At 42.1% G+C, this 24,473-nt stretch overlaps 1 long non-coding RNA gene across 2 annotated transcripts in view; it reads right to left on the bottom strand.

The window, feature by feature from the left end:
• Positions 1–1,276: 1,276 nt before the first annotated feature.
• The window catches only part of LOC112551054, a 24,817-nt gene continuing 1,620 nt past the window's right edge, over positions 1,277–24,473 (bottom strand). For both annotated transcript variants that reach the window (XR_003095178.1, XR_003095177.1), the window contains exons 2-5: positions 9,365–9,442; positions 7,900–7,967; positions 4,286–4,394; positions 1,277–1,410 (exon numbers count right to left, since the gene is read on the bottom strand). This is a non-coding gene — a long non-coding RNA (uncharacterized LOC112551054). The remainder of the gene's footprint in view (positions 1,411–4,285; positions 4,395–7,899; positions 7,968–9,364; positions 9,443–24,473) is intronic.

Below are 24,473 nucleotides of genomic sequence, written 5' to 3'. Positions count from 1 at the left end.
TTTACTTGCAAGTAAACTACTTACAAGTAAACGCTCCCAGCCAGGTGTCTACACAGGCAGGGAAGCGGGAGCAGATCTGGGTGCTAGCCCAGGGGCTGGGACATGGTACCCTGCCCCTGGGAGGTTGCCTGTTGCCGGGGCGGGGACAATGTCCCCCTGTGCCGGCAGCAGGGAGGTCCTGGTCCTGGATCCCTGATTGGGGGCAAAGGACTTGGAAATTGCTGCAGGGAAGGGGCAGGTCCCAGCCCCCTGCTCCATCCACCAGTTGGGAAGCTAGCAGCTTGTTCACTGCTAGCTGCCCTACCAGTGGATTGGGGCAGGGGGATGGGACCTACCCCACCCCTGCAGCTCTTTCTAAGTCCCATGCCTCAATCGCCCAATCAGGCACAAGGCTGGGACCTGCCCTTGACCAGGACAGTTCCCAGCCCCTGCTCCATGATTGCAGGATGGTGGCTGGGGAGCCTGTTTCCTGCTGAGCTCCGTGAGTGCAGAGCTGGGTAGGGAACAGGCTGGGGAGCTTGTTCCCTGCTCAGCTCTATAAATGCAGAACTAGGCAAGGCACAGGCTGGGGAGCCTGTTCCCCATCCAGCTCTGTGCTCATACAGCCAACCTGTTCCCACCCAGCTCCATGATCACAGAGCTGTTCAGGGAACAGATTTCCCAGCTCCCCACCAGCAGGGAGCTCCCAGTATCAGCTCCATAGTGGCAGGATCAGCACTGGGAGATCTTTATCTCCCAGCCCAAGCTCTGCATTCGTGGGGCTCGGGCTGGGAGACCCTTATCTCCCAGTGCCAGTTCCACAACTGTGAGGTGGGCGCTAGGATATCATAATCCCCCAGTCTGAGCCCCTCACAGGGCTCGGGCCAGAAGATAAGGATCTCCCAGTGTCGGCCCTGCAACCATGGAGCTGGTGCTGGGCGAAAAGGAGCTCCCAACTCCCCTCTCCCTGATCTTGATGGTGAAGCTGGGGCTGGGAGATCCATAAGAGCTACTGGGCCATTACTAATCATGAGTAAATTTGCTACTTGCATTTGCAAGTAGCAAATTTACTTGCAATTAATGAGGTTTACTGTGCAGTAAGCATGTGCACATGTAGATGCACATGCTTACTGTGCAGTAAACTACGCTACTTCACAGTAAAGCATCTTGTGTAGATGCTCCCACTGTTACATATCTTCCCAACATATTCTGCATGTAAAGTTACACCAGTTTGGGGCAAACTTCACACATCATGTGATGATAATTACAAATTATGAGCAAATGCTTTCTTCTAACACTGGACAAAGAACTTTATTACAATTAGAAAATTCATATAATCATTAAAGCATTCTTCTTTACGCTGTCTCTCTGCCTTCCTGTAGACCTTGTGTCCAGAAACTTTTCCAGCCCCTTCTTCTGACTGGCTTCATCCTACGTAATTAAAAAAACAATACACTTATGCCTCTTGTTGATGAAAAAAGTCATATCCCTAACTGATGTCTTTTATAACATGCCACATAGCTTTGTGGAATGCTTCAGTGAAGGAGCAGTAGTATGACATTTCATTTAGATTTTGCAAGACACAAAGAAAATACATTAAAAAATGCTGGTGTATTTGCTCATCTTGATACAAACAGTATTCTCTATTCAGTCACATTCTCCCGTACATGATGTCAAAAAATTACATAAAGGTAAGACTATTTCTAACTTGGATTACTAATTTCCATGGAACTTTACTTGGACAATAATAAATTATTACCTAATCCCATATAAAGATTAGCATAATTCATTCACTGATTTATGTACCCAGAGTTCTCAAGAGACTGGCACAGATTTTCATAAGATGTAAGAACACATGATTTAGGAATTCTTTCTTCAGTGACTCAAAGGCTCTTTGGTATTTGTGCAGGAAAAATTGCTTTTTGTTAGCCAATATAATGATGCTGTCTGCTCTACAAACTATTATACATATATCTTAGAGAATCTGCAAAGACTTCCATACCACCGTACCTCCTCCAGGTATATAGAAATTTTCTGGTCCCTTTTAATGGGTAGTTTCTAGGGCTGTAACTCTAATCCAGATTCACAAACTACAAGACAATGGCACAAATGGAAAAAAGTGGAGGAAAATAAGTAGCTAAAACAGCGTAGTAAGAAAAGAGAGTATTAGGATCCAAATTCATAGAGTAGGCTAGAAGGGACTTCCAAAGGTTATCTAGTCGTAGCCATTGCCTGAGGCAGGATCATCCCTATCCAAACCATCCCATACAAATCCATTGTCTTAGCAGAACTACAGTCAGTCCTGATAAGCACAAGACATGTCATCCTAATCTGATACAGGTAAAGCAGGGGGACCATAGCAGCCAATGTCCTGCTGCTGCAAAGTTTGTTAAAATATGCTTGAGAGATCCAAGGGAAAGGACCAAACAGCCCTGCACAGTCCATACCAATCTGATCATAGGGTAAAATTCTTTCTTGATCCCATATATGGCAATTGGACTGACCCTGTGTAGAAAGATAAGACCCTCTAGCTAGGAAAATCCAGGTTTAAGTCCCAGCAGGAGCCCTGGCACACCCCAATCAAAATCCCCATCCTTGGCTGCAACCAACACTCAATGCTTCTGAGGAAGGCTTTAAAAAAACCCTCTAACACATGCAGCAGCAGAAGGGGAAAAATTTCATCTCAGCCTTGTGGCACAAGCAAAGTCCAGAAGCCTGGGAAAATCCCATAGTAGAACAGGCATAGATACTCCTGGATCATCCCTGACCAATGCTTGTCCAGTGTCTTCTTGAACAACTTCAGTGATGGAGGGTCCGCAACTTCTCTATGCAGTCTATTCCACTGCCTCACTGTTCTAAGAAGTTTTTCCTCATATCCAGTCTAAACCTACTTTGCTACAACTTAAAGCCATTGGTCCACATCTTACTCTAAGCAGCAAGAGAAGAAAGGTGTTTTTCCTCTTCTTTATGGCAGCCCTTCAGGTATTTGAAGACTGTTTTCATGTCCTCTCTTAAGTGCCTTTTCTGCAAGCTGAACATGCCTAGTTCCCTTAACCTCTCTTTATACGACCTGCCTTCCAAGCTCTTTATCATTTTTGTCACTTTCCTCTGGACCCTCTCTAACTTCTCCATGTCCTTTTTAAAATGTGGAGCCCCAAAATATGCTCTGAGTACATCTACATGAGATGCTATTGCACAGTGGTTACTGAGCATTTATTTAGTACTTATTTAATAAAGTACTAAATAAATGAGAGTTACTGCACAGTAGTGCTGGCAAATGCCTTTGTAGTGACACTACTGTGGAGTAGCCTAATAATACTGCATGGTAATGTATTAGCACTGTTTGTGCTGTGACATGCTACTGCACAATATTATTCAGCTACTGCGCAGTTTGCATGTCATGTAGATGCACCCACTATATTCTAGATGAAGCCTAACCAGTGCCGAGTAGAGAGGCACTATCACCTCCTGCGTCTTGCATCTAACGCTTCTATTGATGCATCCCAAAACTGCATTCACCTTTTGTGTAGCTGCATCACCATGCAGACTTATATAGAGTCTTTGATCTACCATGACTCCCAGATCCTTCTCAGCAGTACTGCCATTCAGCCAGGTGTCACTCATTTTGTATTTTTGATTATTCTTCCCAAGGCGTTAGCTCCAGCCCAGCTTTCCTATCTGTCAAGATCCTTCAAAACTGTGCTTATGCCTTCGAACATGTTTGAATTCCTTCCCCGCATTATGTCATCTTCAGACTTAGTCAAAAAGCTCTCAGTTCCAGCATCCAAATCATTAATGAACACACTGAACAGCTGGGCCCAGGTGAGACCCCTGTGGGACTCCACCTGAAACCTCCTACCATTCTGACATGGATGCATTTATAACTACCTTTTGCTTCAGGCTATTGAGCCAGTTGTCTATCCACCTTATAGTACTTTTGTCCAGCCCATATTTTGCCAGTTTGTAAGGTCATGTGAGGAGTCCCACCAGGTTTCCATACTCCCTACTAGGTTGTTATGCCCACTGGAGAGTAGGAGGGTTAGTTCCTCCTGCTTGTTCCTCATGCTCCTGGCATTAGTGTACAGGCACCTGAATCCTCCTATTGACCCCCGGCTTCCTGTCATGCTGAAGGACAGCTATTCCTTCAGCTTCCGCAAGAGTGGCTCTCCAAGTGTCCCTATCTACGGAGCTTTCTTGTATGTCAGGCCCTGGACAAGCTCCAGTCAGTGTTTTCCCATCCCCCAGGAATCTTAGTTTAAAGCTCTATCTAGAAGATAAGCCATCCTGGCCGAGATCAGAGACTTACTGCTCTGTGGGAGATGGATGCTGTCCCTTCCCAGGAGTCCTCTGTCCCTGAAGTGCACACTGTGGCTGAGGAAGTCTCTCATTCAAATTTCGGTGTTATCTCTTTTGTACTGAAAAATGCAAGTTTCTTTCAGTAAGAAGGATAAATAACAAAACAAGAAAGCACAAAAGTAAAATTTCCAGGAGAGGGCACACAGCAAGTCTCTTATGCAACTGTCTACACAAAGAAGTACCCCAAATGGCTACAGAGAACAGTCCCTAGGTTGACAGGTGCAGTGCTGAGAAAACAAAGCTATAGTACTAGCTAATAATGACCTTCAAATATGCCAGAGGCATGCTTGAGAAAGCTACTCATTAGATCTGCTTGGTAGATTACATATCAGTAATAGGCTTTATTTAGATAAGAGGTATCAGGAATATTCTGAGGTCTTATTGGCTCAAAATAGCTGAATCTGAATATATGAATTATGATATCTGCTAGAGTGGGAACCTTTTACTGTGTAGGTGAGCTCAGGAAGAGTGGTGTGAGACCATCTGTTGGCAAACAGCATGCTGACACATGCTGTCAAAAAAAGTAAAGAAATACATTTCTGATCAGACTTTGCAAAAATGAAAGTGAGACTTTGCAAAAATGAAAGTGAGACTTTGCTTGTGGAAAAAAAGGATCTGTCACAAAACGGTCTGTGTTCTGTTGTGACATTTTCCCAGAATAAAAATGGTGTCACACAGCTCCTGACTAGATAGCTCTTATTTTTGGAATTCATTGCCAGGCAAGACCACTCAAGTGCAAAGCTAGGTGGTTCTGTCATGCTAAAAGCTACATGCATATGCTGCTCTTAGTCCATGCTTGGCCATTGGTGGGGAGTGACAATAAAGAGACTGAAGGATGTGCACTTAAATGCATGTAACTCATTAAATGAAAAACACCAAACCACCAGTTCCACGCTTCCTTAACAATCTGTTTAAAGTGCCCCCAAGTCTTTCTTAACAACTAAGGGTCTTTTTCAGTTATGGACTGGCATCGAGTCCCTCTCTGCTCATCCTTGCTTTGGTGTCTTTGGGACTTTCTACAGTTCCTAGCCTTGGCAGTAACAGGGATAAGACAGCCAGCTACTGTGCTGGTATAAGGAACAGAATCAGAGGCCTGCACAGTTAAATGGGAGGCCTGCAGAGTTAAGTGGAGCAGCAAAAGGCTAATAAGTGGAAGACAAGGCAGGTGCAAGGGACATCTGCCAAGCTATTCATCGCCTAGTAGGAATACTGACATCTATGTCCTCAAAAACAGGCAGCAGTAATGACAAGTACAACCTCCCTAGCTTGCTCCCAAATGCCTCAGCTCCTTTGGAAAAAAAAGCAAGGAGCACCATTATGAGATTCAGTGTCTCTGGATATTGACCACTTGGATTTTGATCTGCCCTAGAAGGAGAGAAGAAATGGGTCTTGGGTCTGGCCAGATGTTCTCTTTTTCTTCCAGCATCCTTCTGAACAAAGGGGCCATTTCCTCTCCTTTCTAGATAAGTTTTGGTCGGCTCTTCCTGCAGCCACACCAAATACTCTTCTAATGGGTAGAGTACTCTCCTGTCAGCTGAAAGAAGGAAGAATCTCTTTGCATCGAGTCATTTTTTAAAGAAGTGCCTGCTCACAATACAGAAAGACCTGTCTGCTAGACTTATTTCTTTGGGATCAACTGAGTTAGTAAAAGAAATGTGCAGAGTATTCATGGGCTCAGGTAAACAGCTTCAATTTATGTGTAAAACAAATTAAACACATAACAGTAAAAATCAGCATGAAATGATTTTATAAGTGTGGCCATGGTGCTTGAAATGAAAGATCCAAAGAGAATTTTTCCCAGCTCTCCTGCAGACTCTATTTACTTTTATCTTAACTAATCATGCTCTGAATTGCTGACAACAAAATAATTGAACCACTGTCCCTGTCACATCAGTGACTAGTTCATGCTTTGCCAAATCTCACAGCTGAGGTTGGGTAGTACAATTGTGACAGTGTTGATTTTTCAGTATAACCGTATAGAGTGTGGCATGAAAATTAGGGAGCCTAGCTCCTTCCCTGCTCTCCAGCTAGGGCAATCATATTATGTGTGTGGGAATAGCCTGCAAAATTTTCTCATTCTCGGTATAACTTGACATCCACCAGATTGACTGAATCCACAAGGTCAAGGTAACAGAAAATCAGATCCCCAGAGGGTCTAGTTAATGAAAAGGGAAAGAAGTAATTTGTAATGCAAGGATAAAACATGGTGTTGATAACATGTTTCTTTCATGATGGTATTAGCTGTATAGATAGTGGACTTCATTCTCACTTATGCAATGTGAATAAAGGAGAAGAGAAAACTGACAAGTTATTAAGGAAATTGTTGGGGATGCTAGATAGTTTCTTGCAAAGAAAGGGCATCATAGTAGGTCATCTAATTTACAGCTCCTTCTGTCATCCTTTCCTCAGGAATTCAAGGCACAGAGAACAGAGTTAGAACAGGAATGACACAGAGAAGTTCAATGGAAGAAAAACAAAGAGGAAGTATGCAAGTTAATTAGTGACCCAACTTGGCAATGACAGCAGCTGTGCTTCAAAGACAACAGAAGCTTCTGTGAATGATTAATACAGCAAACAAGAGATGGGGAATTTAGCTCAGCAAGAACAGGGCAGATTAGAAGTGGGCTGTGCATATGTTGGTGGCAAAAGAAGAGAAGCTTGCTGTCACCCATTCTATGGCATTTCACCTGTTGTATAAATACCATTGACTAAGAAATACTGTTCTGTAGGTGTGCTTCTTGAAGATACATTTCCTTTTCTAGAGCCATGCATCCTGTAAATGCTCAGCTCCATCTGCATGGTAATGAAGCAGTAATAAAGGTAATTTCCAGAGCACTTAGCCCCATGGTAACACTGCCAACGGACCTGTAGAGAAGACTTGGGGAAAATTAGTGCTTCTGAACAAAATAATCTACTGAGTAAACTGATATCAGAAAGTGATTCTGATAACATTGGCTAATCTTGGAGCCAATGTTAGAGAGAGACTGCTCCAAGGAAGTAGCCATCTTGGAACAAATTTTCAAAGGCACTTCAAGATACAGAGAAGAACCTAGTAAGATTTTCAAAATTGCCTAAGCAGCTTGGGGGCTAAGTGCTTAGGCACCGATTTGCATGTTTGGGTGCTTGAATACTTTAGCAAATCTGGTTCTTTCAGTGAAAACAGACCTCTGTACATTGATGAAGATGAGGGAAAACTGTGTGGGCACTAACATACATATATACACAACCTGATTCTCCTTTCAGTTGCACCTGTGTTAATCAGGAGAAGCTCCAGAAAAGCCGGTGGAGGTCTGCTGATTCTAAGCCAACCTGAGAGGAAAATGAGACCTGCACTTTTACTGCTGGATTTTTCCTTTTTCAGGCAGCTATATTGTAGCCTTTTCTTTCTGGCATTTCACATATTCAAATGTATGAGTTAAAAATGCATTCTGATAAATTCAAGAACATTTGGCACTGACTTGAAACTACCAAACTGAGCATGTAAGTAGCCTAGTTTAACACTTCATGTTATGGTTCTTCCCATGCTCCCACCCCCTGTTTCATCCTATTGTTTATTACACTTACTTCTTGCATTCTGCTTGAAATGAGATGGAAAGCTCTCTGAAGCCAGGAGTCTGCACTGTGCACAGGAACTACAGAAATAGATCACAGCAGGAGTTAAAATGAAATACATCTAGGAAATCACATAATATTTACTAAATTGACTGATTTTACAGCAGCTAAAAAGGAATTAGCCTAATATATTAGCTTTGAGGTTAAGAGTGAGAGGTGTTAGGGCAAAGGGGATCTGAGGAAAGTAACATTTTTTTTAATTAAACTTCATAAGAATAACAGTAGTCTCCACAGCTTTTTAGAGTTTAAGGTCAACAAGGGACCATTAGATCATCTAGTCTAACCTCCTTTATATAGCCTAGGCCATTGCCTTTTATCCTGGGTGCCTCTACACTTTCATTAATGCCCTGTAGTTACTGAACATTAAGTTTAGAACTTGAATAACCAAGTACTAAATCAATGCACAGTAACTCGCATTATGGTGCAGTAGTGGCAGCACATGGGGTTTTTTGGACGTTAACCATGCAGTAGCCTAATACTACTGCGCAGTAGCATATTAGCATGGGTTTTGCCCAGCGTACTACTGCACAGTGTTATTAGGCTACTGTGCAGGTAGCATCTTGTGTAGATGCACACACTGAGCCTAATAACTTGGGTTTGACTAAACCAGGGGTGTCAAACTCATCAGGGTGTGCAGGCTAGAGGAGAGGTGCAGGACTGATTCACTGGCCAAATCAGACCCACAAATTGGCTCCACTTTCTGGACCCAGCATGTGTCCTGAAACAGCCAGTGTGGGCACCATGTGCTGCCCAATCCTGCTCCAGCCACTCCAGGGTGTCATGAAGAGAGAGAGACAGTGACGGCACAAACCAAACACTGGCAAGAGCCAATTAAGAAAAGGAGGGAGCCACGTTTCCGAAGCAGCTGGTCGATGAAGCTAGAGAGGACCTGGATAGAGAAAGAGGGCAGAACAGCCCCAGATAAAAACAGGGAAGGAGGCAAGGCTTGCTGGAATGAGAAAGGAGCCAATTGGGAATCTGGGGGTGAAGGGGAGTGGAATGCTAGCCGTCCGGGGAAGCCGGAGAACTGCAATGAAATGGGAGATGCTGACATAGCATTCATCGTCAGGAACAATCCAGAAGCCGGCGCGGCTTCAAGAAACAGAAGAAATGACTGAGTCCTACAGTACAAAGTAAAACTGTTCTTATATTTCTTTTCAAGTTGTGAGTCAGGCTAGAGCAACATTTTAAAGAAGAAATGAAAAAACAACTGAAACAATAAGCCTGATATTGTTTAGAGACTTAAAGGGGAAGGCACCTTTTTTTTTTCCGTTGAACCGATACTCTTAAAAAAAAAAAAAAGGAAAAAAAAGGAAATTAGGATTGTTGAGCTGGAAGGCCAAGAAACTAATTTTTTTTTCTGATTTCTGATCCTACTGTGTGATGCTCAGAGAAGTATCTAGGACATAATACTTACCTCCACTGAAGAAAAGGTTGACCAGTAGCTTGAAGAAAAGGCTCCTGTCACTTCTTTCAGCCTAGGATATGCCAATACCTAAGAAATAAGAGAAACCAATGTAAAAAGTTTAGATAGATACCTAATAAAAGAACCTTATTATAAAGGACACACTGAGTTTTCATCTTTTGTCAACCAGTTAATTTTTACGAGAAAATTCAAAATCAGAAGGGAATTGATCAACAACCCCTTTTTCCAGTGGTGTTTAAGTTGTACCCTCCCGGTATAAATCCTTTAACATCAAGACATGGCAGATGAGATCTGGGGTCAGCACTGAAGAAAAAAAGAAGAAACGGGGAAAAAAAATCAGGTTATTAGAGATTAATCTGGGCAACTATGTTTTGATTGAACAAGAGACTAGACAGAACCCCTCACACAGGGGTGTGCTGCACAGAGCAGGCACTCTGCAGGATGTGGACTGAAGTGGGTGCTGTGTGCAGCACATGGGGCCATCTGCCATGCCAGTCATGCTGTCTGTGGGTCACTCTGAGACCTTCAGGCAGCACCAGGATGATACAGATCTGCAGATTGTACCTTTGACACCCCTGAACTAAAGCATTTTTCAAGAATGGCAGCCAATCTGAGTTGGAAGAAATGAAGAAATGAAGAATCCACCACTTCCTGTGGTAGTTTCTTGCAGTGGTTAATCACCCTCAGCATTAAAAAACTGACTTGATCTGTCTCCAGTTTGCCGCTGCTTGTTCTTTTATGCTTTTTTGTTGGATTAACATGCTCATAAATTCTCCATATTTTCTCCCCGTAAAGATACTTAGATACTATTAAAGTCATCTCTCAAGCTTCTTGCTGATAAGCTAAACAGATTGAACTCTAAATCTCTCACCCAACACATTCTCTCCCACATTCAGAACATATTTTGTGGTTTTTTTTCTGCACCTCTTCCAACTTTTCAATGTCGTTTAAAAATGTTGACACTAGAACTGCATTAAGTATTCAAACACAGGCCCTTCCAGAGGTAAAACCACCACCTTACTTCTGCTAGCTGTTCCCCAGTTTAAATATCTATAGATCACGCTAGCCCTTTTTGCCACAGCCTCATGCTGGGTATTCACATGGAGTTGTTTGTCTGCTAAATCTTTTACCGATTCACTGCTTGCAGATCTCAGAGTCACTGCTTTCCAGAATACAGCGATTCATTCTGTGGGTATTGCCTGCATTCTTTGGTCTGAAACGTATGACCTTGTCTTTGACTCTATTAAAATTCATTTTATTTGAATGGGTTCAGCTTACTCAGCAATGTAGCTCATTCTGTCTCACTCCCCTGCCCTGATCATTATTTATCACTCTGACAATTTTTGTATAAACCACAGATTTTAATCATTACTGATTTTATATTTACTTATAGCTCATTGATTTAAAAAAAAAAAACATTGAATAGTGTCTGAAGAAGTATTGAGGCCACCAGAAATGCCCCACCCAAGGGTGATTTCCTACTGACAATTTCCTGTTGCACCTTTAGATCTGTTATAACCAGTTCTTAATCCATGTAATGTGAGTTTAATCAATACGGACCTGTTTTTCACAAAATGTCATTAACTGCTGTTAATTTTACTCCCATCATTTTATTCTTTGTTAGTTGAATCCCCTATCAGCTTTTCCATTATTTTACCAGAAACTGAAGACATGTCAACTGACAATTAACTAAAGTATCTCCTTGCCCTTTTCAAATATTAGTCTAATGCTAGGACTTTTCCAATATTCTTGTATTTCTCTGGTGTTGTAAGATTTAACAACACCAGAGGTGGTGATTAAAAATTAACAGCAGCAAGCCACAGATCTCTACAGCCAAATCTTTTGGGGATCTTGAGCGTTGATTTGAAAAAGCTTTTCCTAGTAGGTGAGATTTAACAGCCTCCTCAGTTATGAATGGTCTGAAAAGCAGTTTATTATCCTGATGGGCTATAACAGGGGCCAACAACATTTTTGGCTGGAGTACCAAAAACGCTCTAACCTTGATCCATGTCTCAGCTTAGCATTTCTGGGGCAGATGGCAGGGAAGCATTCCTGGGGCAGATGGCAGGGAAGCCGCGAGGGGACGATCCTCGTCGCTGGCGGCAGGTGCATGTGTGCCTCTGCGTGGATGGCGGGGGAGGAGCCAGGGTTGCACTGCCCTGGCCCCTTTACCAACATTTGCCCAGAGGTGTGCGTGAGGCCACCACCAATGCCAAGGAGACAATGCCAGAGATCCAGACTTTGGGGGCAGCTGTTTGCAGCCTTCCAGTTGCCTGCCACAGTCGACCCTGACTCTGGGCAGCTGCTGTCTGCATGGAGCCTGGGCTGCTTGCAGCAGGGCTTGCAGCTTCCCAGCTGCCTGCTGCAAGCAACTCGGCTTCTGGGGCCAGTGGCAGCTATCCAGAGCCTGGGCTGGCTGTGGCATGCCAAGCAAAATGGCCTTTCGGGCCATGCTCTGGCACATGCTGGGGGTTTCTGATCCCTGGGATATAGGGATATCATCCTGCTTCATTCCAAATACAAAACAGAAATATTTATTGGATGCTGCTATGTCAGTATTAATAACATTACCACCTCCATCTAATTAGATGACCAAAACCCTTGAGAGTAGTTCTGTAAGATGGGACTAATGACACCAGCCTCCTCTGAAAGCACTTCAAAACATTCTGATTAAAAGATCTATATGAGATTATGATGATTTTTACTGTTGCTGTTATTGTTATTATTATTGCTGCTACTGTTATTATTACAGCTGTTATCTTTTAACAACTAAAGGATCTAGCCTCTTGACTATTTAAGAAACTCGATTTAAAAAGTTTTTACACTTTGCATAAATAAATTCCAGTTGGCTTGTGGGTTCAGAGGTCCTTCTAGTCTTCAAAAGGAGGATGGCATAGCTGTAGGAAAGTCATATTGAGCCTGAGCCAAATCCTCATGAAAGGAAAAGAAAAACTCCTGTTTTCTTCCATGAGGTTTTGGATCAAGGCTGTTATCACAACCTGAAGAAGAAAAGTAAACTGAAAAGAACACATATCAGTGAAAGAGAAGGGCAATCAAGGTGGCAAACAAGTTAAAAAGTATTTATAGTAAGCTGAACATAGGCATGTTATTAAGGACCAACTAAATGACTCTTATTAACCTTGATGGACTTTTGACAGGTCCCGTATTAAACTGGACACAGTGAAAGTAATTTTCATATGAATCCCATCTATCAAGAAAATCATTGCTTCTTTCTGTTACACTGAAAGCGATTCTTCTGTGTGAAGTGGCTGCTGAGTGGGACAGGGACCTCCATGTTGGAGCCTTTCATTGGGCTTTTGATCAGGCCTAGAGCTAAACTCCTGTTTTCTGGCTTGAAAATGGAAAAAGTGCACAAGTAACAAAGGAATGTACTCTAGTTATTCATGAATTATTAGCTTTAAAGACAAAGTACTAGAAGCAAGGATTAGAGCCAGCGTGGGTTACTTAGCCACCATCTTGAAGGCTGAAAGGCAGTGATAAAGCAAAGAGAGGGACTGTGCTTTAAGTATAATTTCTGCCCCAATTTCTTTGCCTACAGGGGGATTGATGTAAATTAAAGCCACATTAAATGCACTGGCTTGCTTTTGGATTTGGTCTGGGACTTTGCCTTCATGTGAATCAGAGACTTCAAATACAGCACAGATCAGGAGCTGTCCAGGTCAACACTGGAAGAAGCTGTTTTTTTAATATCACTTATAAAGCAAAACCAGAGGCTTCTTTAGCTTTTTTCTAAAATCATTGAGCAAGGGTAGTCAGCTTTAAGAAATACAATTCCATTGCATCAAAAGTACTAGTAAAAATATCTTTCCTGCCATCTATAACAGTCCCTCGCAAGCCAAATTCTCAATGGTTGTCAGGTGCTGTTACAAAAGGAACTACATCTACTGTAATAGCAGAATCTCATCCTTGAAGAGTTTGATCTGGTCAGTTTCTGAAGCCTCATAAAAGTCACCATAGATGCCAAGATACTATTATGATGCATGTGGTACAACTCCCTAGAGCAATGGGGGAATGAATGGATATTTACAGCTTTCCTGAACTGAGATTCTTTACCTGTAAGTTGCTTCACATGGTTGTCAATCACCATTTTAAGGTAGTCAACCCTCAATGAATGTAGGCTGTTAATAATTTTGACCAGGGTTTTTGCCTGAGAATGTGCATAATTTCAAGTACATTAATACTCTACATTTCAGAGTGACCTAAACAAATTGGAGGATTGGGCCAAAAGGAATCTCATGAGGTTCAACAAGGACAAGTGCAAAGTCTTGCACTTAGGATGGAACAGTCCCATGCACCAATACAGACTGGGGGCTGACTGGCTGGGCAGCAGCTCTGCAGAAAAGGACCTAGGGGACAGTGGAAAATAAGCTGAATATGAGCCAGCAGTGTGCCCTTGTTGCCAAGAAGGCTAACAGCATACTGGGTTGCATTGGTAGGTGTGTTGCCAGCAGGTCAAGGGAAGTGATTATTCAGCACTGGTGAGGCCACATCTGGAGTACGATATTCAGTTTTGGGCCCCCCGCTACAGAAAGGATGTGGACAAATTGGAGAGAGGCCAGTGGAGGGCACCAAAAATGGTGAGGGGGCTGGGGCACATGAGTTATGGGGACAGGCTGAGGGAACTGGGTTTATTTAGTCTAGAAAAGAGAAGGCTGAGGTGGGATTTAATAGCAGCCTTCAACTACCTGAAGCGGGGTTCAAAAGAGGATGGAGCTAGGCTGTTTTCAGTGGTGGCAGATGACAGCACAAGGAACAATGATTTCAAATTGCAGCAAGGGAAGTTTAGATTAGATATTAGGAAGAATTTTCTTACTAGGAGGGTAGTAAAGCACTGGAACAGATTACCCAGAGAGGCGGTGGAATCTCTATCCTTGGAGGTTTTCAAGACCCAGCTAGACAAAGCTTCAGCTGGGATGATTTAGTTGGGGGTGCTCCTGCTTTGAGCAGAGGTTGAACTAAATGCCCTCCTGAGATCCCTTCCAACCCTAATTTTCTATGATTCTAATAGTCCCAGGGAAATCAGTTCTTGAAGTTAGACACATACTTAGCTACTTGGCTGAATCACGGCCCAAGTTACTGGATCTGAAACTAATGCTAATTGTAAGTGAGCCCATACTCATCTGACAGGCATAAAATTATGCGAGTATGTCCACTATTATTTCTTGTATGTACTGCAGTGATAATTAGTGTCCCCAGTTGAGACTGAAGCTCTATTTTGGCAAGTGCTGAACAAGTATAAAGTATGAAAACTCACTGAACATCTGGGGTGAGAGGGTAGGGCAAGGAGGTACATAGGGAAAGGAGGTACATGAGGGGAGGCCAACCACTGCAGATGGGGAGGCAGGTCTGGGGAAGAGGAAGGGAAGACTTACCTTCCCAGGCTATTGCTGCCACTGTCACTGCTAAAGCAGTGTCAGCTCCACTCAGGCAGCAGCAGCCCTATGGCTGGGCTCCCTGGGAATCGACCATGGTGTCCCATTCATTCCCTCCCTAATCCGCGATACATGCATACTGGGTATAGGGCTGCACCTACTCTGGCAAAGGGTCCTAGGGTCTGGGGATCACTCCATTTAACCCCCTTCCCTCAGACACACTGCTTGGTGAGGCACTGCCCTGCCCAGCTTCTCTGGTCAGGCAGGGCAGCACATAGTAAGACTCCTGGGGGGGTGAGGGGAAGGGGTCAATTCTAGTGCCCCCTCTTAGCACCTAGGGTTAGTGCCCTGCTTTCCCTGTCCTAGTTAGTAAAAGAAAGTTTTGAGAAGTTCAGGCCCCAAGGAGCTTACAAGTTTTTTCAAGTTTTGTAGCTTCTGCTTGAGTAGTGAATTCCACTTGAGTTGTGAGTTCCCTTAATTGCTTTCTTTGTTGGTGGTGGCAGTAGCAGCAATCCCTCACAGTTGAGGATGATCACTCCCATGGGTCAAGTAAAGGGTTGAGGATGAGTCTGTTGATGGCTAAGAAAGCCAATCCTAGAGCCAAAGACTCTCTGGGAAATGCCACAGGTGGTGGTTAAAGGGAGAGTTGGACCAGGGATTTCTGTCTTGTTTCCTTTCCTTCCATTTTTGTCATTTTTCCACCTCCAGGGCAAAATGGTTTTCCTCAAAGAAAGATGCCTCTAACAAGGCATCACCATGTAGCCCTGTCCCTGGTTGGGTTTTCTCAATCTGTGGTGTCAATGCCACACTTCTTAATGTTTGCCTTGAGGGTCTCCTTGAAGTGTTTTCTTTGGCCTCCATGTGTCTGCTAAGTAATTGCTTTATTACCAGGGTTAGTTTGCCACACTGCATAAATTAATTCCTTTGTAGATGTGGATTTTTTTTTAATGCTATACCAAATGCAAGCCATGTGATTTACCCTGGGCCCCTCTACACATACAGGTAAAGGTTTGATGGGGTGTAATGCACAATCCACACAACTGTGCCTCCTGCCATGCTACCTGTGCATGGCTGGAGGCATGACTGTGGGATTGCAAATCCTGGGCTCCCTCTGCACGGCCAAGAAGCACTTGGCCACATGTTCAATTAATGGCATGATAAGAAGCAGCTATAAATGTTTTCCCCATATTTTGTGGAATAACATTGTAGTTTATTCAAATGTAAAGTAACCTGAACTAAATACATGTGCAGTAACCTGAGTTACTGCACAGTGAATGCCTTTTTAGTGACACTACTGCACACTAACTTAATAATACTGCGCAGTAGCATATTAGCACTGTCTGTGCTGTGACATGCTAGTGTGCAGTATTATTAGGCTACTGAGCAGTTAGCGTCTCATGCAGATGCGCCATATGTGTATGTACCACACAGCTCAAATCTTTGTTGGAATTTCTAGGTGTTACTGTATATAAATAACAATTGGTCTTTTCATCCCTATTTTCTGCTAGAGTAATGATATTTACTTGACAAGCAAGGTAAAGTGCTTTCAATACATGCTCAGAAGCCTTTATCACGTAAGTAGAATTATTAGCAAGTCAGACATTTACATATCACAATCACTTCCGGAGTTGATAATTACATGAACCATTATTTTTCCATTCTTTACTTTCTGGTGTACGCTTTCTCCAAGGTAGACACAAATTGTGATGGAATAGTCTCTTAATTGTAATATATAAAGAACATGAAATATGACAATGTCTATATAAATTGTTTGTAACATTTTTCTCTACGGCCTATTAGGAGTTTGTCTTTTTCAGTAGGCAGTGCTGGCTTGACATTGAGAGGATACCTGCAATATTAAAAAATAATAACCCTCAGATTTCATTTCCCTGCAGTTTTAAAGAAGGGTCAGCAAACTCTGAACACTGGGGTCCTCAGTAAGGAAGCAGCCCTCGGATAACATCTGCTCTCTGTGGGCCTGATCCTCCTCTAATTATAGGCCAAACTGCGGGAAAAGACATTTTGCTCCTCCTTATTCCCTTGCATTGAGTAGACCAAGTGTGTAGATCAAGTTACTCTCTAGCTCAAACAGGCTTGCATGCTGGACAGATCCATTTTAGAGATGAGAATTCAGAATACGTGTGTCCTGGTTTATATTTTACTCCATATTAATTTCAAACTGTGTTTCTGGAAAGGAACTGTCAGATTAGATTTTCATTAAAAATTTTGAAACACTGAGGTACTGTGCGCCTAAGCCTATCTGCAAAACTACAAATATGTTGTTTGGAAAGCTCTGCCCTTAACCAAAGTTCCCACTGCTTAATCAAAGGGACTGCTGGGGCTTCTGGGACATGCAGATACTGGAGTTTGCTCTGATAAAGCAGTCAAATAAAAACAAAAACTCCCATGGCACTAGGATGAATTTCAAACTAGCTGTAGGTTTTAGTTCACAGCAGAACGGTTCATGTCAAGAAGACAAGAGACTTAAATTTTTTGCCAAGCTATTTGATGTCTGGCTAAGGGGAAAAATAGGGTCAAATGCAAAATCCGCTGAAAGCAACAGATGATTCACATTGACTCCCATGGGTTTTATATTAGACCTTAAAAGTGCAACATCAACATCCACCTGAAAATGAAGAAACTTGGTATTTTGAAAAGCACTGCAAGGAGTTAGCTTTCTCGCTCCAAATGGCTTTCTGAAGTCAGTGAAAGCTGGAGGTCTAACTTCCCCAGGTGCTTTGAAAATCCGACCTCAAAGTCCTTGCTGTTCTTTACAAAACAACTGGAAAAATAACTTGACACTGAAATTTCCTTCCCAATATGATTGAGTTACCCTACAACAGCAATCCAAAGTGGCAAGTTCATAGGGCAGTGAGAACACTGATCAGTGCCTCACTTTTATCAAAGGAGTGGCTCTGGCGAGAGAATAAAACCAATCAATGAAAGGAAGTATGGCTTTGTAGTTGTAGCACTAAACTGGGAATCACAAGATTGGATTCAGTTCCCAGTTCTGCCTCATAATTTGTGTATAACCTTGGACAAGTTCCTTCCTCTGTTCTTCCACCCCACCTCCAAAACATAGATAATAAACCATTCATTTAGGCTGCAGACTCTTCACCGCAGATGCTGCCTCCTGTCTACCTGTAGCACAATGGGGTTTCTACCTGCTACTGAAGTATTTATAACAAACTAAAAGCCAAGGGCTTGTTTCAATGCTCACTGCACTGAACAGAAAAATTCCCACTGACTTCAGTAGGCTCTGGGTCAGGCCAGAACACCTCTATGGTGGAAGGTAGAGGAAGTGTTGTCAACCTGTTATTTTTCCCGCATGCCAGACTGGCTGTGACAAGGTGAATTTCTTCCAGGCGAAGTAGAAAGAAGCTGGACCATCACCAACTGTGATTTTTTTTTTTTGCCCTGTCTACAAATAAAAGCTAATTCTAAAATTCTATTTCTGTCCTGCAAGTTGGCACCACCAAATGAGAAACAGCACAGCTAGCCAGGGCCGGCAGCTATGTCTGATGAGTCTGTGGTCTCTCGTGCCAGATTGATTTTAATTAATATAAAATAATAGAAGCTGACAATGATGTCTGGGCCTCTCTGATGCAAAGTATGCCAGCTCCTGGCTGTGCTTCTTGCTTTCCTACCATCATTAGAGGATTCAGCACACTGATGCACAGTCTTTCCTGCCTGGAGGGCTCCTTTGGCAGCTTGCCAGGAGCCCAACAATTGCATCCAATTTACATGCTAAGTTACTTCTAATTCCATTCTGAAGTAAATGCAGAGAGTAATCACTGTATTTGTGACCCACTTTATAAAAAACACAGAAGGCAGGGAAATGAGTGGAAGAATGGTTTTGTAGTTACTTTAGATCTGGGTTACATACCCATTTTGGCCACAGTCTTCTCATGTATTCCTGGACAAATTGCCTCATCTTTCTCGCTATAGTTTCAAGCGATATAGGCATTGCTCTGCCATGTGTGCAAGGCCTAGATGATTTAGATGGCTAAGTCCTATGTTCAAAACTGATAAAGACACTTTGAAATCTAAGTCCCATTGGCCGCGTCTACACGAGATACTACCTGAGCAGTAGCCTAATACTACTGCACAGTAGCATGTCACGGCAAAAAATGTGTAGTATGCTACTGCGCAGTTAGTGTCACTAAAAGCTGTGAGCTGGCCCTACTGCACAGTAGCGCCAGTTACTGTGCAGTGATTTAGTATTTGGCTATACAAGTACTCAACTTAACGTGCAGTAACTATGGTGCATTAATAGAGGTGTAGATGCAGGATCTGTGTCCTGCATCTACACATTTATCTATACAATCTACAAAATAAATGTGCATGGTACATTAATAAATGTGAGACTTAGGATCTAAAGTCATTTTTTAAAATGAGCCATAAGCTATGTCTACACACCCAAATGATGGGGTGATGGTGATACCATACCTATGTGAATTTAATTAATCTAGCATGGGTAACAATTACAATAATAATATCCTGGCATGGGCTTCAGCTTCCACTAGCAAGCAAGTTCCTTGTGTCATAATAGCAAAAGTAAGGTAGCACATGTTATGTCATACTTTTTTGCTGTGTAGATGAGTCACTTAGACCATGCAATATTGAGTGAATTGATACCTAAATATAGATAAAAATCTGTGCCTCTCTGCCTCCATTCCTTATGTGTATAATGCAGACAGTATTCCCCTTGTCTAACCAGTTTGGATTTTAGCTCTTCAAGGCACAAATGATCAAATACCAGTTTATATTTTGTTTTGAACATCCCTGGTTAGGGCTGCCATGCAAAACCAATCCAAACCTATCTTCACACATTTATAGAAAGGAGGAGGCAGCTGTTTGTTCTGAACTGTGAATTCAGATTCACAAATTAGTCTGTTTTGCAGATTTAATGGTCATATGTCCAAGATTTGTACACTGGCTGTCTCACTAGGGAAGTTCTAAGGAGGCTCATAGAAGTTTATCATTGGGATAAGGGAAGTCACTAAAAGTTGGCTGAGTAGCAATTTTCCTTCAAGCCTGTGGTTCAGTCTGCAGGCTAAAGAATATAGTCTCCTGTTAGATTAGAAATACAGTTGATCTCTTTCTTCACCGTGACACAAAGGAAACCTGTCAGAGTTTGTACGAACTGTTGCTTGGTTTGCTCATTACATGAATATTTAGATTAATCCTGTGGTTGCAAACTTGACATTTTTTTGTAGCTGTCTTCTGTTCTTATCCTATCTCCTAGTGCCTTAAATATTTCCAAATGCCTATCACTATGCTATCTAAGCCCTGAACAAGATTAATCATTGTTGAAATCATATAATTAATTTATGATGTACTTTGAAGTCCTTACTCAGTTCTCTATTGGCCAGTACTACCACTGACTCTTACTCTGCCACTTTAATTTGCTCCTTCATATTTTCTCTGGTTTAAATAAGGTTTACTTTATTATGCATTCATCAGTGCTTTACTTTGGTTTTGCAGCCTTGGTGAGCACTTTATACATACATCTATTAATAATAATAATACCTGTAATAGCAGTGTATGCCTAATCAGCACATATATCCCATCCATCTGTCTACTTTCCTTCAGATTAGGATACTATTTTATAAAAAGCCTGGGCACATTTTGAAGTGTGGGTGTCAACAACAGAAGAAGGATCCAAAGAGGCTTTGAAAGGACCTGGGAAATTTAAACACTTAAAAGAGTAGTTGATGGCAAGAAAATCTTAACATGTATTGAAGGAAACTAAAATGCATTGTGTAAACAGCTGACTGGTTAGGAATCAGTCATCACTGTTTCCAAAGACGTTTTTACAAACATCAGTCCTCTGATATATCTCTTGATACCAAGCACTTGGTAGGCATTTAGAAATCTATTTTTTTCTTGAAATTGGAACTGGGGTATTGTAAATCCATTAGATCTAGTTGAAGTTTGCCTCCAGTATCTTTAATTTAGATGGTGTATAAATATTTTTGTTCTGTTAAGTTTCTAAATGATTGGTTAAAGGAATCTTCCCTGAATGATGCACCATAGTGATGACTGTCCCACTACATTTAGAGTGTATGTAGGCAAGATGAACATGAAGCCTTTTAAAAATCCTTCAGGTTTCAGCAGAAATGGCCATTTCCATGCTTCACTGGTATGCTGTAAGTCCCCCTCTGTGCCCTATCTACAAAGGAAGCGAGTCTATAATAGTTCTCAGCTGAACAACTTAGCTTCTTAGCTCAAGCTATACAGACTCAGGCTTTTCACTTTTCCTGCCACTTAACTGGGCCCAAAATGTTTCATTCAAAACATTTCAGGTTTGATGAACATATGCCAAAGCCAAGGCACAGCTCCTGTGGGATCCTGCCTGGATACCATGCAGACTGTTTCACAGCTGGGAACCTGATGTTTTCAAGGTCAATGGTGCCATGGCACACGCAGCAACAGGAATGCTCCACACCCAGGAACCCAGACTGTGACCTGATGCTTCCAGGGTTCCCAGGCCTAACATAGACCTGCCAGGAGAACTCTGCCAAGGTCAAAGATACCAGGAGTTCCAGCTCCTAGGCAGTCAGTTCTGCCAGGGCCTCCAGCAAAGCCTGAAATCCCTGGGAGTTCCAATTTTAACCAGAGCACCAGACATGGAGATCCCAGGTAGCTGGCCTTCTTGTCAGAGTCACTGAACAGCTGGAAGGTCCAGGGAGCATATTTCATTTGGGAACCTCCCATGACATTTTCTTGGAGTGCCTGATTCATGGAAAATATGAGAACAGGTTTTGTTTCTGTGTGACTTGGACTCAAACCAAATTAAAAAAAAATGTAATTTCCTGCAAATTAGAGGCCCTGTTTTTTTAGCCCTTTCTACTACACAGGTCCCTATGCCAATGATTAGTGTCTGCCAAGATGGCAACTGTCATATCAGTAGAAGCCCACTAAAGATTAGAGCTGCTGTGAGCCTCAGATAATCAGGATGAGTTTCCCCAGTCTAGGGGAAGAATGTAACCCACTGGTGAGCAGATTACTCCTATTTCTATTGCTTGTTTAATAGTTTTAAACACCAGAAAAGATCTTGTCAACTGGTGAGATAACACTTAAGTCTCCTTAAAGGAACAGCTCTCCACAAGCAGCTGAACTGGAAGATGTGCTGCACCTCTTTCTGGACCTATTGCTGTGAATATAAATAAGTTCTGGTCTTTAAATCTGTAGCGGGTTGGGGCAGGGAAAGGTTCCCAAGAGAAGCTGGCAGTGAAGCAGATACAGCATTTTGGATACGACCATTTTCCTCACCTGAAGAACCAACTTAATCAAATGCCTCAGATCAGAAATTAGACAGAGATTCCTAACAGTTCACATAATAAACTAAACCAGGAAAAGCCTTCCATCACTTGCAGTCTTTAAATGAAGGCTGGGCATCTCTCTAAAAGGGTTATACTGATTCAGCCAAAATCTACGGCTCTGCTGCAAGTATTGCTGAGTACAACTCTCTCATGTCCTATGTGTGTCAGACTACAATGTCCTTCTAGTCCCCTCACACCTTAAATCCTATAACTCTTTGTCTCTAGTGGGTTATGGAATAGAGAAAATCCCACACAATTTACTGATTCGTTTTGATGCACTGGCTGGGGGAGTAGTTAGCTGACTGCACGATTTCACAATGATTACACACTTAATTCATACAACACAATTTTATTTTAAAACTCTTTGCTACGTATATAACACTGCTTAGCTTTAAGAAACACCACAAACTTTAAGAACACAATAACTACATATATCAGAAACAATGCTCCGAATGCACTTCCTTCCCAAACAATGCTATAAGAATTAGTATTACAAAAACAACTACAATTACAACTAAAAGTTAAATTTGAATCAATACTATTATTTTCATAATATACTTACAATCCTAGAATTCCGAGAAGCCAAATACCAAAATATGGTTTCATTCCTCAGTAGTACAATTTAATGGGTTGGCCTCAGTAGTACGGTTCAATGGGCTCGCCTCAGCAATACAATTCAATGGGCTGGCCTCAATACTGATAGGAATAAGTCCCCTTCTTTCAGTCCCTTTCGGGCGCTCTGCAGCTTCAGCGTGAACTAAGAGATTCGTGTTCACGGAGAGGTTGGTTCAGGTGATCAATCTGATCCGGTCTACACTTGCGATTCTTCCTTTGTTGTTCTGCAAGTGAAATCACCTCCAAATTGGGACAGTAAATTACAGTTTTTATTGAGTGAGCTGCCGTCAATGGGCTCCTCCTACTCAAACCTGTCATTACCCCCAAATTTGGGCTCAGATCTTACTCAACAGATTATTTTGCTTGGTAATTAGTTTCCTTTGTTGAGCATTTTAAATTACTCTTGGGGAGCTTCCATATCACTGCAAAAGACCTTTTCTTACCAATCTAGTCAAAAGGCTCTAGGGTTTGATCTCTCGGAACTCAGGATATTTGCTCTCTTTGTAAAAGACTTCTAAAGATAAAATTCAAATTAAGACTTTAAGCAAAGTCAGGACCTTTTGCATGTAGTCCAAAAACAATGACTTAGATAAGGAGATAAATCTTATCTTCTTCCTGAAACTGGCTAATGGGCAACCATTACAAACATTCAAACTATTTCATTCAATATGACACTCTTTATGACTATTAGAAGAAAGAGATGGCTAACATGACATGGTGTCAGATATTGTCACATTTTCAATCATCCCAGATGAGTGTTCACCAAACAGTAAATTCAGCCTTCTGGAACTTTCAGTTTGATAGGGCTGTGGACCAACTGATGCAAGAGGAAATGGACTTGAAAATATTAATTACTTGTCTTGGCTGAACGAGATGGAAATAATTATAACTCTGTGGGTGCATCTACACAAGACACTACTGTGCAGTGGTTACTGCGCATTTATTTAGTACTCGTATAAGCACTTGTATAAGCAAGTACTAAATAAATGTGCAATAACTGGAATTAATGAGCAGTAGCGCTCATCATTTTAAGTGATGCTACTGTGCAGCAGCCTAATAATACTGTGCAATAGTGTATTAGTATTGCCAGTGCTGTGACATGCTCTTGTACAGTACTATTCAGCTACTTCACAGTCAGCATCTTGTGTAGACGTGAGGTACTACTGAAAGATCTCTGAGCATTTCATTCCATTCAGCAGTCCAGTACAAGAATATCCATGCCTTCACTGAATGGAGGAGAGATACAGAGGAATTATGAGAGCTTTTAAGAGCCCTGTATGAACAAGGACTGTATTATGACTTTGGTCTCATTTAAAAAAAAAACAACAACAACAAAGCATGAGATCATTTAAATACCTGGGATTATTAAACAAGGAACTTTCTGAACAGTTACAGTAAGTATTAGAGCTAACAGCAGAACAAGGGCTCTGCAATCTGAGTCACAAGGAAAGGAAACAACAAAAACATAGTGCAGGAAATAGCAAGGGAAAAAAAATCCTTTGCAGGAAAAAGAGAAAGGCATTTAAAAGAACTGAGGTCTCTGGACAAAAAACAAAAAAAAAAGAAAGGGGGGAATTCAGGACAGGAGAGGTTTGTCTAGCAAGCAGATTTGGGCATAGGAAATGTACAAAGACACAGGAGCGTTTCTGTTGAAGCAATGAATCAGGGAGGTGGTCCAACAAAGGGTGGGTAATAGGTTTTGTAGTTTCATAGTTGGTAGGGTCGGAAGGGACCTGAGCAGATCATCAAGTCCGACCCCCTGCC

The sequence above is a fragment of the Alligator sinensis genome, unplaced genomic scaffold (genome assembly GCF_000455745.1).
Source record: "Alligator sinensis unplaced genomic scaffold, ASM45574v1 scaffold237_1, whole genome shotgun sequence".
NCBI lineage: Eukaryota > Metazoa > Chordata > Crocodylia > Alligatoridae > Alligator > Alligator sinensis.
Note: the sequence above shows the minus strand (reverse complement) of the source record. Positions and strands in the feature narration are given on the sequence as shown.